This window comes from Xenopus tropicalis, chromosome 2 (assembly GCF_000004195.4).
Source record: "Xenopus tropicalis strain Nigerian chromosome 2, UCB_Xtro_10.0, whole genome shotgun sequence".
Taxonomy (NCBI): Eukaryota; Metazoa; Chordata; class Amphibia; order Anura; family Pipidae; genus Xenopus; species Xenopus tropicalis.
Genome location: NC_030678.2, coordinates 179,546,723 through 179,560,281, shown reverse-complemented (window position 1 = coordinate 179,560,281; position 13,559 = coordinate 179,546,723).

Sequence of the window (13,559 nt, the reverse complement as noted above, 5' to 3'; positions counted from 1 at the left end):
CTTCATCAAAACCAAATCAAAGACCAACAGAAAGACCAGACCTACAAACAGAAGGGAGGAACACAGCAGGCGAAACAACATAGTCATTCCATATGTTGCTGGAACATCAGAAAAACTTAGGAGAATTTTCAACAAACATCGCATTCCTGTGTTTTTCAAACCCAGCAACACCCTGAGACAGAAACTGGTGCACCCGAAAGACCCAACACCCAAGCACATGAAAAGTAATGTGGTCTATGCTGTCCAGTGTAGTGAAGAGTGCTCAGACTTATACATTGGGGAGACAAAACAACCTCTCTGTAAGAGAATGTCCCAACATAGGCGGGCAAACTCCTCAGGACAAGACTCAGCGGTCTATCTACACCTCAAAGAAAAAGGTCACTCTTTTGAGGACAGTAACGTGCATATTTTGGACCGAGAGGACAGATGGTTTGAAAGAGGTGTGAAAGAGGCCATTTATGCCAACCTGGAAAAACCATCCCTGAACAGAGGAGGGGGCCTGCGACACCGCTTGTCACCAACATACAATGGCGCGTTGACATCCTTACCCCGGCAGTTTCACAACAGTTCACACTTCCAGTCATGTACTTTGAAGGATTAACACCTTCATCAATGAGAATCTTGGTACCATTGTGATTGGATCATACCTTCTTACACCTGTCAGTTTCAGCTAACACCTAACTGAACAAGTTCAATGGAACCATTGTGATTGGATGTCTGTGACTCTACTACCATCAAGAGTTTAAATACCGGGGAATTCCCTACCAGTCATTTGAACTGAAGAAGCCACTCGGATGAGTGGTGAAACGTTTTCAAGAAAAACTCAGAAAAGTCCAGTTGTTTTAGACTTAATTCTACTAGATATTTTCCAAAGTATTTCAATTTTTTTCAGCCAAATCACCTGTGGCCTCACCACCCCAAAATCAGTCCATTGAAGTGAGAGGCCTCACCTTGAGTATGGGGGGCAGTTTTGGGCTCCAGTCCTTCAGAAGGATATTAATGACTTGGAGAGAGTCAGTATGTGTATATATATATATATAGAGAGAGAGAGAGAAAGAGAGAGAGAGAGAGAGAGAGAGAGAGTGCCGCACGCTCAGAGACTTTTTGCAAAAAAAAAAAAGTATATTGAAAAAACTCCAAGGTTTCAAGTACAACCAGTATCTTCTTCTTCCCTTGTTGCCTCAACCGGCGCTAATTCCATATTGCCCTCGCTGCTCTAAGTCAGGCTACCGCTGGGCTCATAGGGAGTACTGTATCATTTCTACTTTTATTCTCTTATATTTATTCTATTATTATATAGTACTACTCACCCCAGCAGGGTCGGCATTCTTGTGCGGCTGGTGAGCATAAATTGGTTCATGGAGTGGGTTACAATTGCCCTTCTTTGTTAATAGACCTCAACGTCTTACCCAGCACCCACCTTGCTGCCTTTCCATTTCCATCCAGAATCTGATTATTTCTGATGATTGCAAAAGTCACCAATCCCGCCCAAGGAAAGTCTCCCATAGGGCTCAATGGCACTCTGTAGCTCCAACCAGGCCCAAGGAAAGTCTCCCATAGGGCTCAATGGCACTCTGCAGCTCCAACCCGGCCCAAGGAAAGTCTCCCATAGGGCTCAATGGCACTCTGCAGCTCCAACCTGGCCCAAGGAAAGCCTCCCATAGGGCTCAATGGCACTCTGCAGCTCCAACCCGGCCCAAGGAAAGTCTCCCATAGGGCTCAATGGCACTCTGCAGCTCCAACCCGGCCCAAGGAAAGTCTCCCATAGGGCTCAATGGCACTCTGTAGCTCCAACCCGGCCCAAGGAAAGCCTCCCATAGGGCTCAATGGCACTCTGCAGCTCCAACCCGGCCCAAGGAAAGTCTCCCATAGGGCTCAATGGCACTCTGCAGCTCCAACCCGGCCCAAGGAAAGTCTCCCATAGGGCTCAATGGCACTCTGCAGCTCCAACCCGGCCCAAGGAAAGTCTCCCATAGGGCTCAATGGCACTCTGCAGCTCCAACCCGGCCCAAGGGAAGTCTCCCATAGGGCTCAATGGCACTCTGCAGCTCCAACCCGGCCCAAGGAAAGTCTCCCATGGGGCTCAATGGCACTCTGCAGCTCCAACCCGGCCCAAGGAAAGCCTCCAATAGGGCTCAATGGCACTCTGCAGCTCCAACCCGGCCCAAGGGAAGTCTCCCATAGGGCTCAATGGCACTCTGCAGCTCCAACCCGGCCCAAGGAAAGTCTCCCATGGGGCTCAATGGCACTCTGCAGCTCCAACCCGGCCCAAGGAAAGTCTCCCATAGGGCTCAATGGCACTCTGCAGCTCCAACCCGGCCCAAGGAAAGTCTCCCATAGGGCTCAATGGCACTCTGCAGCTCCAACCCGGCCCAAGGAAAGTCTCCCATAGGGCTCAATGGCACTCTGTAGCTCCAACCCGGCCCAAGGAAAGTCTCCCATAGGGCTCAATGGCACTCTGCAGCTCCAACCTGGCCCAAGGAAAGTCTCCCATAGGGCTCAATGGCACTCTGCAGCTCCAACCCGGCCCAAGGAAAGTCTCCCATAGGGCTCAATGGCACTCTGTAGCTCCAACCCGGCCCAAGGAAAGTCTCCCATAGGGCTCAATGGCACTCTGCAGCTCCAACCTGGCCCAAGGAAAGTCTCCCATAGGGCTCAATGGCACTCTGCAGCTCCAACCCGGCCCAAGGAAAGTCTCCCATAGGGCTCAATGGCACTCTGCAGCTCCAACCCGGCCCAAGGAAAGTCTCCCATAGGGCTCAATGGCACTCTGTAGCTCCAACCCGGCCCAAGGAAAGTCTCCCATAGGGCTCAATGGCACTCTGCAGCTCCAACCTGGCCCAAGGAAAGTCTCCCATAGGGCTCAATGGCACTCTGCAGCTCCAACCCGGCCCAAGGAAAGTCTCCCATAGGGCTCAATGGCACTCTGCAGCTCCAACCCGGCCCAAGGAAAGTCTCCCATAGGGCTCAATGGCACTCTGCAGCTCCAACCCGGCCCAAGGAAAGTCTCCCATAGGGCTCAATGGCACCCTGCAGCTCCAACCTGGCCCAAGGAAAGTCTCCCATAGGGCTCAATGGCACCCTGCAGCTCCAACCTGGCCCAAGGAAAGTCTCCCATAGGGCTCAATGGCACTCTGCAACTCCAACCCGGCCCAAGGAAAGCCTCCCATAGGGCTCAATGGCACTCTGCAACTCCAACCCGGCCCAAGGAAAGTCTCCCATAGGGCTCAATGGCACTCTGCAACTCCAACCCGGCCCAAGGAAAGTCTCCCATAGGGCTCAATGGCACTCTGCAGCTCCAACCCGGCCCAAGGAAAGTCTCCCATAGGGCTCAATGGCACTCTGCAACTCCAACCTGGCCCAAGGAAAGCCTCCCATAGGGCTCAATGGCACTCTGCAGCTCCAACCCGGAAGTCACCGAATCTTGAATGGATCCGAAACTTTCCTACTCGGTGCAACAAATACGATTTTGTCGCGCAAATTGTCACAAAGTACAAAAAAGTCACGCAAATTAATGAAAATATTGCAGGAAATACGCAAAAATTGTAAACTTAAAAAAAAATATGAATTTTTTGTAATCGGACCTGTTGTACTTTAGTGAATGTGCCCCTACGTGTAACTACACTTAACTGCAACAACCTCTTTTCACTCCATTTTACTATATTTCTTTGCCTCTTTTTGCTTCTTTTCTCTATGCTGTTTGTTGACAGTGGTTGCTATGGTTACCAGGGGCACTTTTTGGCGCCATTTTGTGGGAGGGTACTTAAATTACGTGTTGGTATTCAGCCTGTTGGTTTGTCCCTGAAGAAGATACTGTTTGTACTTGAAACGTTGGATTTTTTTCAATTAACTTTTTTTCTTTTGCACCAAGTCCATGAGAGTGCGGCAATCACTTCAATTTTGTATTATATTTCTGATTTGCACCAAAGTCTCATAGCATGTGTGCCTAAGCCCCCAGCAACATATATATATATATACAATCCTATCTATAAACTCACATATATAGATATCTATACACAATCCTATCTATAAACTCACATATATAGATATCTATACACTCCCATCTATATATATATATACAATCCTATCTATAAACTCACATATATAGATATCTATACACTCCCATCTATATATATATATATATATATATATATATATATATCTATGCACAATCCTATCTATAAACTCACATATATAGATATCTATACACTCCCATCTATATATATATATATATATATATATATATATATCTATCTATACACAATCCTATCTATAAACTCACACATATAGATATCTATACACAATCCTATCTATAAACTCACATATATAGATATCTATACACAATCCTATCTATAAACTCACATATATAGATATCTATACACTCCCATCTATATATATATATATATATATATATTCCTCAACGCCTTACATAACTGTGGGATTTCCCCACAGACTGGGGGTGGCAGTTGTTATAATGCAGAACGCAACTGTCAGTATCGCCGTTGGGCCTGAATGAACTTCCTACACCAGTGATTACACTGTCCCTGTTACGACACTTTGCCTCTGTATTGTGGTTAGAAATGTTACATAGTTCAGTTGTTCTGAGGTTTCGTTGGTTTTATATCTATTGCCAAAGGTCTATTTTAATTGTTTTTTTAGTCTAGATCCTTTCCTGGTTACTGTGATGTGGGGAAACTTCCCCTTTACTCTGTCAGGGGGAGGGGCTTGTGGCTTTCACTGCTGGTGGGGCGGCACGTCCTGCGCTCGGTGTGTTTCACTTATTTATATGTTTTTCTTATTAATGTGAATTGTGGTCTTGAGAAGGATCCAAGATGGGGAGCAACACATCGACCTGTGTTTAATGGATACAATAAAAGTTATTTTGTTTGAGTAAAAGTCCGGTGCATTGGCTGCAGGGGCGGCTCTATTGCATTGTATTGTTTAGCAAAAGGGAATAATTACCCCTACTTGGGGGCAGAACAGCCCTATTGGGTTTATTTCATGGTTAAATGATTCCCTTTTCTCTGTAATAATAAAACAGTACCTGTACTTGATCCCAACTAAGATATAATTACCCCTTATTGGGGGCAGAACAGCCCTATTGGGTTTATTTAATGGTTAAATGATTCCCTTTTCTCTGTAATAATAAAACAGTACCTGTACTTGATCCCAACTAAGATATAATTACCCCTTATTGGGGCAGAACAGCCCTATTGGGTTTATTTAATGGTTAAATGATTCCCTTTTCTCTGTAATAATAAAACAGTACCTGTACTTGATCCCAACTAAGATATAATTACCCCTTATTGGGGGCAGAACAGCCCTATTGGGTTTATTTCATGGTTAAATGATTCCCTTTTCTCTGTAATAATAAAACAGTACCTGTACTTGATCCCAACTAAGATATAATTACCCCTTATTGGGGGCAGAACAGCCCTATTGGGTTTATTTAATGGTTAAATGATTCCCTTTTCTCTGTAATAATAAAACAGTACCTGTACTTGATCCCAACTAAGATATAATTACCCCTTATTGGGGCAGAACAGCCCTATTGGGTTTATTTAATGGTTAAATGATTCCCTTTTCTCTGTAATAATAAAACAGTACCTGTACTTGATCCCAACTAAGATATAATTACCCCTTATTGGGGCAGAACAGCCCTATTGGGTTTATTTCATGGTTAAATGATTCCCTTTTCTCTGTAATAATAAAACAGTACCTGTACTTGATCCCAACTAAGATATAATTACCCCTTATTGGGGGCAGAACAGCCCTATTGGGTTTATTTAATGGTTAAATGATTCCCTTTTCTCTGTAATAATAAAACAGTACCTGTACTTGATCCCAACTAAGATATAATTACCCCTTATTGGGGCAGAACAGCCCTATTGGGTTTATTTAATGGTTAAATGATTCCCTTTTCTCTGTAATAATAAAACAGTACCTGTACTTGATCCCAACTAAGATATAATTACCCCTTATTGGGGCAGAACAGCCCTATTGGGTTTATTTCATGGTTAAATGATTCCCTTTTCTCTGTAATAATAAAACAGTACCTGTACTTGATCCCAACTAAGATATAATTACCCCTTATTGGGGGCAGAACAGCCCTATTGGGTTTATTTAATGGTTAAATGATTCCCTTTTCTCTGTAATAATAAAACAGTACCTGTACTTGATCCCAACTAAGATATAATTACCCCTTATTGGGGCAGAACAGCCCTATTGGGTTTATTTCATGGTTAAATGATTCCCTTTTCTCTGTAATAATAAAACAGTACCTGTACTTGATCCCAACTAAGATATAATTACCCCTTATTGGGGCAGAACAGCCCTATTGGGTTTATTTCATGGTTAAATGATTCCCTTTTCTCTGTAATAATAAAACAGTACCTGTACTTGATCCCAACTAAGATATAATTACCCCTTATTGGGGCAGAACAGCCCTATTGGGTTTATTTCATGGTTAAATGATTCCCTTTTCTCTGTAATAATAAAACAGTACCTGTACTTGATTACATTACATTACATTAACATTTATTTATAAAGCGCCAACATATTCCGCAGCGCTGTACAATAAGTGGGTTACATACATTGGACATACAGAGTAACATATAAAGCAATCAATAACCGATACAAGAGGTGAAGAGGGCCCTGCCCAAAAGAGCTTACAATCTACAAGGAGAAAGGGTTGAGACACAAGGTGTGGGAATGGGCATGACCAGAGTTGTGAGAGGTGGGGCACAGGGTGTTGCTAAACTAGATTAGGGTAAGCCTCTCTAAATAAATGTGTTTTTAGAGATTTCTTGAAGGCAGAGAGATTGGGGGAAAGTCTGACAGTTTGTGGGAGCGAATTCCAGAGAAGGGGGGCAGCCCTTGCAAAGTCTTGAATGCGAGCGTGTGAGGAGGGAATGAGAGAGGAGTTGAGGAGCAGGTCAGTAGAGGAGCGTAACAAGCGGGTTGGATGGTACCTAGAGATGAGTTCAGAGATGTAGGGTGGGGCAGAGTTATGGGCTGCTTTAAATGTGAGGGTCAATAGCTTGAATTTTATCCTGGATGGTAGGGGAAGCCAGTGCAGGGATTGGCAGAGCGGCATGGCAGAGGAGGAGCGGTTGGAGAGGTGTATGAGCCGGGCAGCAGTATTCATTATGGACTGGAGAGGGGACAGTCTTTGGAGGGGAAGGCCAATTAATAGGGAGTTACAGTAGTCCAGGCGAGATATTATAAGAGAGTGAATAAGAATTTTGGCAGCATCTTGGGTGATAAATGATCGGATTTTGGAGATATTTTTTAGGTGAAAGTGACATGATTTGATAAGTGATTGGATATGAGGGGTGAAGGACAGGGCAGAATCAGGGGGAACCCCAAGGCACCGGGCCTGGGAAGATGGGGTGATGGTAGAATTGTTAACAGTTATAGATACCTCGGGAACAATGTGGGCGTTGGATGGGGGAAAGAGAACCAGTTCAGTTTTAGAGAGGTTTAATTTCAGGTAACGTTGGGACATCCAAGTGGAGATAGCGGACAGGCAGGAAGAGACGCGAGTTAGAAGCTCTGGGTTGAGATCAGGAGAGGAAAGATAGATCTGAGTATCGTCAGCATAGAGGTGGTACTGACAGCCAAAAGAACTGATTAGTTTGCCAAGTGAGGAGGTATAGAGAGAAAATAGTAAGGGGCCCAGGACAGAGCCTTGAGGAACCCCAACAGAAAGAGGCAGGGGAGAAGATGATTCCCCATTGTAAGAGACACTGAAGGATCGATCTGAGAGATAAGATGAAAACCAGGATAAGGCAGTGTCACGAAGGCCAAGAGAGCGGAGAGTCTGGAGGAGAAGAGGGTGATCCACAGTGTCAAAAGCAGCAGAGAGATCGAGAAGTATTAGTAGCGAGTAGTGTTTTTTGGCTTTAGCCGAAAGGAGGCCATTTGTTAGTCGGGTTAGAGCAGTTTCAGTGGAGTGTTGTTGTCTAAAACCAGATTGTAGGGGATCCAGGAGGTTATTGTCAGAGAGGAATAGCGTCAGTCGGTTGTATACTAGGCGCTCAAGCAGTTTGGAGATGAATGGGAGCAGAGAGATAGGTCGGAGGTTAGTAGGATTGGAAGGATCTAGGGAGGGTTTTTTCAGAATAGGGGTTACAAGTGCATGTTTCAGTTGGGAGGGAAAGATTCCAGTAGAGAGCGAGAGATTGAATAGATGAGTTAAGGCTTTGATAAGACAGGGGTTGGCATTGCGTAGAAGTTTGGTAGGAATGGGATCAAGCGGGCAGGTAGTAAGGTGGGAGGAAGACAGCAGTTTTGAGACTTCCTCTTCAGTCACAGGGGAGAAGGAGCCAAGAAGAGACTGGGGAGCATGTAGGGAGGGAGGGGAATGGTTATGGGGATGAAGTTGTGCAATGTCACTTCGGATGGTGTCAATTTTATTTTTAAAGTGCTCGGCAATAGCTTGAGCAGTGACTGAAGCACACGGAGGGGGGGGGAGGAGGGGACAGCAGAGAGTTAAAGGTAGAGAAGAGTTGTGCAGGTTGGTTAGAGAGGGAGTTAATAAGTGCAGTGAAGTAGGTTTGTTTAGCTTGGCAGAGGGGGGTGTTGTAGGAGAGCAGAGCAGATTTGTAGCTGCAGAAATCTGACTCTGACCTTGATTTGCGCCAGCGGCGCTCAAGTGCACGTGACTGTTTTTGGAGGGATTTGGTATGAGCAGTGTGCCAGGGTGGGTATGAGCAGGGTGCCAGGGTGGGTATGAGCAGTGTGCCAGGGTGGGTATGAGCAGTGTGCCAGGGTGGGTAGGAGCAGGGTGCCAGGGTGGGTATGAGCAGGGTGCCAGGGTGGGTATGAGCAGTGTGCCAGGGTGGGTATGAGCAGTGTGCCAGGGTGGGTATGAGCAGTGTGCCAGGGTGGGTAGGAGCAGGGTGCCAGGGTTGGAGCGGTTTGGGCCTCATGCGTTTAGTCTTGGCAGGAGCAAGCACATTGAGGGCAGTGGTGAGTGTGCTGTAGTAGACAGCGGTAGCCTGATTAGGACAAGAGACAGTTTGGATGTTAGAATGAATAGAGTCAAAGGAAGAAGAGAGATGTGACGTGTTTAGGGATTGCAGGTGTCGGTATGTGTATGTTTGGGGGGCAGCAGGGGGTGTAGGGGGAGTTAGCGAGAGGTGAAATGTGAGCAGATTGGGATCAGAGAGGGGGAAAGGGGAGTTAGTGAAGTTGGAGGTAGAACAACATTTTGTAAATATAAGATCCAGGGAGTTTCCATTAGAGTGAGAGGGGGAGTCAGAGCACAGAGATACCCCAAAGGGGGATGTTAGTGAGAGGAGTTTAGAGACAGCAGGGGCATTAGGGTTGTTAACAGGTATGTTACAGTCACCTAGTACAATGGATGGGGAGTCAGAGGAAAGGAAGTAAGGAAGCCAGGCAGAAAAGTTGTCAAAGAATTGTGAGGTCGGTCCAGGAGGTCGGTATATGGGCGCAATGCGAAGCGAAACAGGGGCGAAGAGCTTAATAGAGTGACCCTCAAATGGGGAAAATGAAAGAGAAGGAGGAGGTGGAAGGACTTTAAATGAATAGCGGGGGGAGAGAAGGAGCCCTACCCCACCCCCTGCCCTGTTTCCAGGCCTGGGAGTGTGAGTAAGGTGTAGCCCCCCATAGGGCAGAGCAGCAGGTGAGGCAGTGTCAGTAGGGGAAAGCCAGGTCTCAGTTATTGCAAATAAGTTAAGGGATTTAGCGATGAAAAGGTCATGGATGGAGGTGAGTTTGTTGCAGACGGAGCGGGAATTCCAGAGGCACAGGGAATGTGAATAGGGGCTTTGGGTATAGGGGTAAGGGGTCTGTACTTTATAGGGGTACAGGGTGGGTTTGGGTATAGGGGTAAGGGGTCTGTACTTTATAGGGGTACAGGGTGGGTTTGGGTATAGGGGTAAGGGTCCTGTACTTTATAGGGGTACAGGGTGGGTTTGGGTATAGGGGTAAGGGTCCTGTACTTTATAGGGGTACAGGGTGGGTTTGGGTATAGGGGTAAGGGTCCTGTACTTTATAGGGGTACAGGGTGGGTTTGGGTATAGGGGTAAGGGTCCTGTACTTTATAGGGGTACAGGGTGGGTTTGGGTATAGGGGTAAGGGTCCTGTACTTCAGAGGGGTACAGGGTGGGTTTGGGTATAGGGGTATGGGTCCTGTACTTTATAGGGGTACAGGGTGGGTTTGGGTATAGGGGTAAGGGTCCTGTACTTCAGAGGGGTACAGGGTGGGTTTGGGGAACGTGTCCCTAACAGAACAGGGATGGGGTAAGGGCCGGGGTTGGGGGAAATGTCACTGGCAGCGAGTAACAGGAAGGAGAGGAATGCAAGGTGAGAGCAGGATTTGTACGTTTTTGTTTTATATGAGGAAAAAGAGTTAACTGGGGTTACGGAGCAGAGCAATTTAAAGACTCCATGTGCTGAGAGGGAAGGAGAGGAGAGAGGCAGTGATGGTTATACCTTTCTGACTGGATGGAGGGAGCGGCTGGAGATGTTTTAGGAAACATGAAAGTGCAAAGAGGAGGAGGGCAGGATAAAACATTATGGGATAGGAAATAACAAACTACAATGAATAAGCAAAGTTGTTTTCTTGCGATTCCACGTTGTTCAGTGTTGATAGCAGATAGTTTGTAGCCTTGTCAATGCCTTGTTTAACTGCCTTGTTTAACTGCCATTCCCTTCTTCCTAGCACTTGTGAAATGTTGACACTTAGGAAATGGTAGCACCAGTGCCTGCCCCTGACACTAGTGCCATCCCCAAGGCTGCATCTGAATTTATATGCAGTTGATTGGGGAAAGCCAGAACCTGATTGACTAATTAATCAATTAAACAATCAGGGATCAAAGTAAATAGGCTGTGTGGGGAGGGGGAGACTTTTAAGTTTTGGGGCTGTAAAAATATCTTTTGCTCACTGAGGAGTGGGACACAGATGTGAGTGACACAGCTATCACTAGTACTAAATCAAGGTAGGCCTAACAGAAACAGTTATTGGCATAGCAGATACACAGATGAGAATTACCATTAATAAGGAGGCTGCAATATAGTGGGTTATATGGCAGTATACAGCAGAGGGATACACAGATGAGAATTACCATTAATAAGGAGGCTGCAATATAGTGGGTTATATGGCAGTATACAGCAGAGGGATACACAGATGAGAATTACCTGTAGAAGTGAGAAGAGATATGAGTTAGTTCCATGAACTGCCTTGTTTAACTGCCATTCCCTTCTTCCTAGCACTTGTGAAATGTTGGCACTTAGGAAATGGTAGCACCAGTGCCTGCCCCTGACACTAGTGCCATCCCCAAGGCTGCATCTGAATTTATATGCAGTTGATTGGGGAAAGCCAGAATCTAATTGACTAATTAATCAGTTAAGCAATCAGGGATCAAAGTAAGCAGGCTGTGAGACTTTTACAAGCACCAGAACCAAGTTTTGGGGCTGTAAAAATATCTCTTGCTCACTGAGGAGTGGGACACAGATGTGAGTGACACAGCTATCACTAGTACTAAATCAAGGTAGGCCTAACAGAAACAGTTATTGGCATAGCAGATACACAGATGAGAATTACCATTAATAAGGAGGCTGCAATATAGTGGGTTATATGGCAGTATACAGCAGAGGGATACACAGATGAGAATTACCATTAATAAAGAGGCTGCAATATAGTGGCTTATATGGCAGTATACAGCAGAGGGATACACAGATGAGAATTACCATTAATAAAGAGGCTGCAATATAGTGGCTTATATGGCAGTATACAGCAGAGGGATACACAGATGAGAATTACCATTAATAAAGAGGCTGCAATATAGTGGCTTATATGGCAGTATACAGCAGAGGGATACACAGATGAGAATTACCTGTAGAAGTGAGAAGAGATATGAGTTAGTTCCATGAACTGCCTTGTTTAACTGCCATTCCCTTCTTCCTAGCACTTGTGAAATGTTGGCACTTAGGAAATGGTAGCACCAGTGCCTGCCCCTGACACTAGTGCCATCCACAAGGCTGCATCCCAACTAAGATATAATTACCCCTTATTGGGGGCAGAACAGCCCTATTGGGTTTATTACATGGTTAAATGATTCCCTTTTCTCTGTAATAATAAAACAGTACCTGTACTTGATCCCAACTAAGATATAATTACCCCTTATTGGGGCAGAACAGCCCTATTGGGTTTATTACATGGTTAAATGATTCCCTTTTCTCTGTAATAATAAAACAGTACCTGTACTTGATCCCAACTAAGATATAATTACCCCTTATTGGGGCAGAACAGCCCTATTGGGTTTATTACATGGTTAAATGATTCCCTTTTCTCTGTAATAATAAAACAGTACCTGTACTTGATCCCAACTAAGATATAATTACCCCTTATTGGGGCAGAACAGCCCTATTGGGTTTATTTCATGGTTAAATGATTCCCTTTTCTCTGTAATAATAAAACAGTACCTGTACTTGATCCCAACTAAGATATAATTACCCCTTATTGGGGCAGAACAGCCCTATTGGGTTTATTTTTTCGGAAGTTTTGCCGGTGCCGCGGGCAAGTTTAGGGAGACAGCGGGAGCTTAGGGAGCTGAATGTGGGGCTAAAGTCTTGGTGTAGGAAGGAAGGGTTTGGGTTCCTAGAGCACTGGGCTGACTTTTCCTTGGGGTACAATCTATACGGCCGTGACGGATTGCACCTCAATGGAAGGGGGGCTGCTGTGCTAGGGGAGAGAATGGTTAAGGGGCTGGAGGAGTGTTTAAAGGGGGGGAGTGAGCTAGAGGATTATGTAGATGGGGCAGTGGGGTTAGTAAGGGGGGCATTGGGGAAGAGTGAGGGGGTATATAGTTTAACAGCTAAGGAGCTTCCTATGTTACAGCCTAATAGTAACCTTAGCGCTAACTCTCCGTTAGGAAATGTTAATATCAGGGAGAAAGTAGCGCCCCCTGCTGCATGCTGGGTAATGCTCGGAGCTTGTCGGGTAAATCAGAGCGGGAATCTATTGCATAAACTGACGATTATAATATAATTGTGTAATGCTATTTTGGCTACTGTTGTACTTTTATCAAGCAATCTCCTGCGTGTGGCGCTACAGGAGCCCTGGGCCCCCACTTATTATGGGGGACAGGTATAATGTTGTTGAGTGGTGTGCCTCCACCCAGAGTAGGTATAGGTAGAACTATATGTCTCCTCCCTGGGAAACTCTATGAGGTCCTACTTGGACCCGGACTCCCAGCAACTCCCAGTACCTTGCCCCTCCCTTGGGGGAGCTGCTTACTGGGCAGTTGAGGATCCTCATTATATGAACAGCCAAGACACCGGTTAAAATGATGAACCAGATGAACTTGTTTTATTGTTCATGCAGCAGAACTTTCAGAGGATGTCACACAGACGGCCCAAGTCACACTCTCTCTCTTTGGGCTACCCCGGTACTCCCGCCGGATGATCCCACCTAGTAACTCACCCCGGTACTCCCGCCGAATGATCCCACCTAGGAACTCACCCCGGTACTCCCGCCGGATGATCCCACCTAGGAACTCACCCCGGTACTCCCGCCGGATGATCCCACC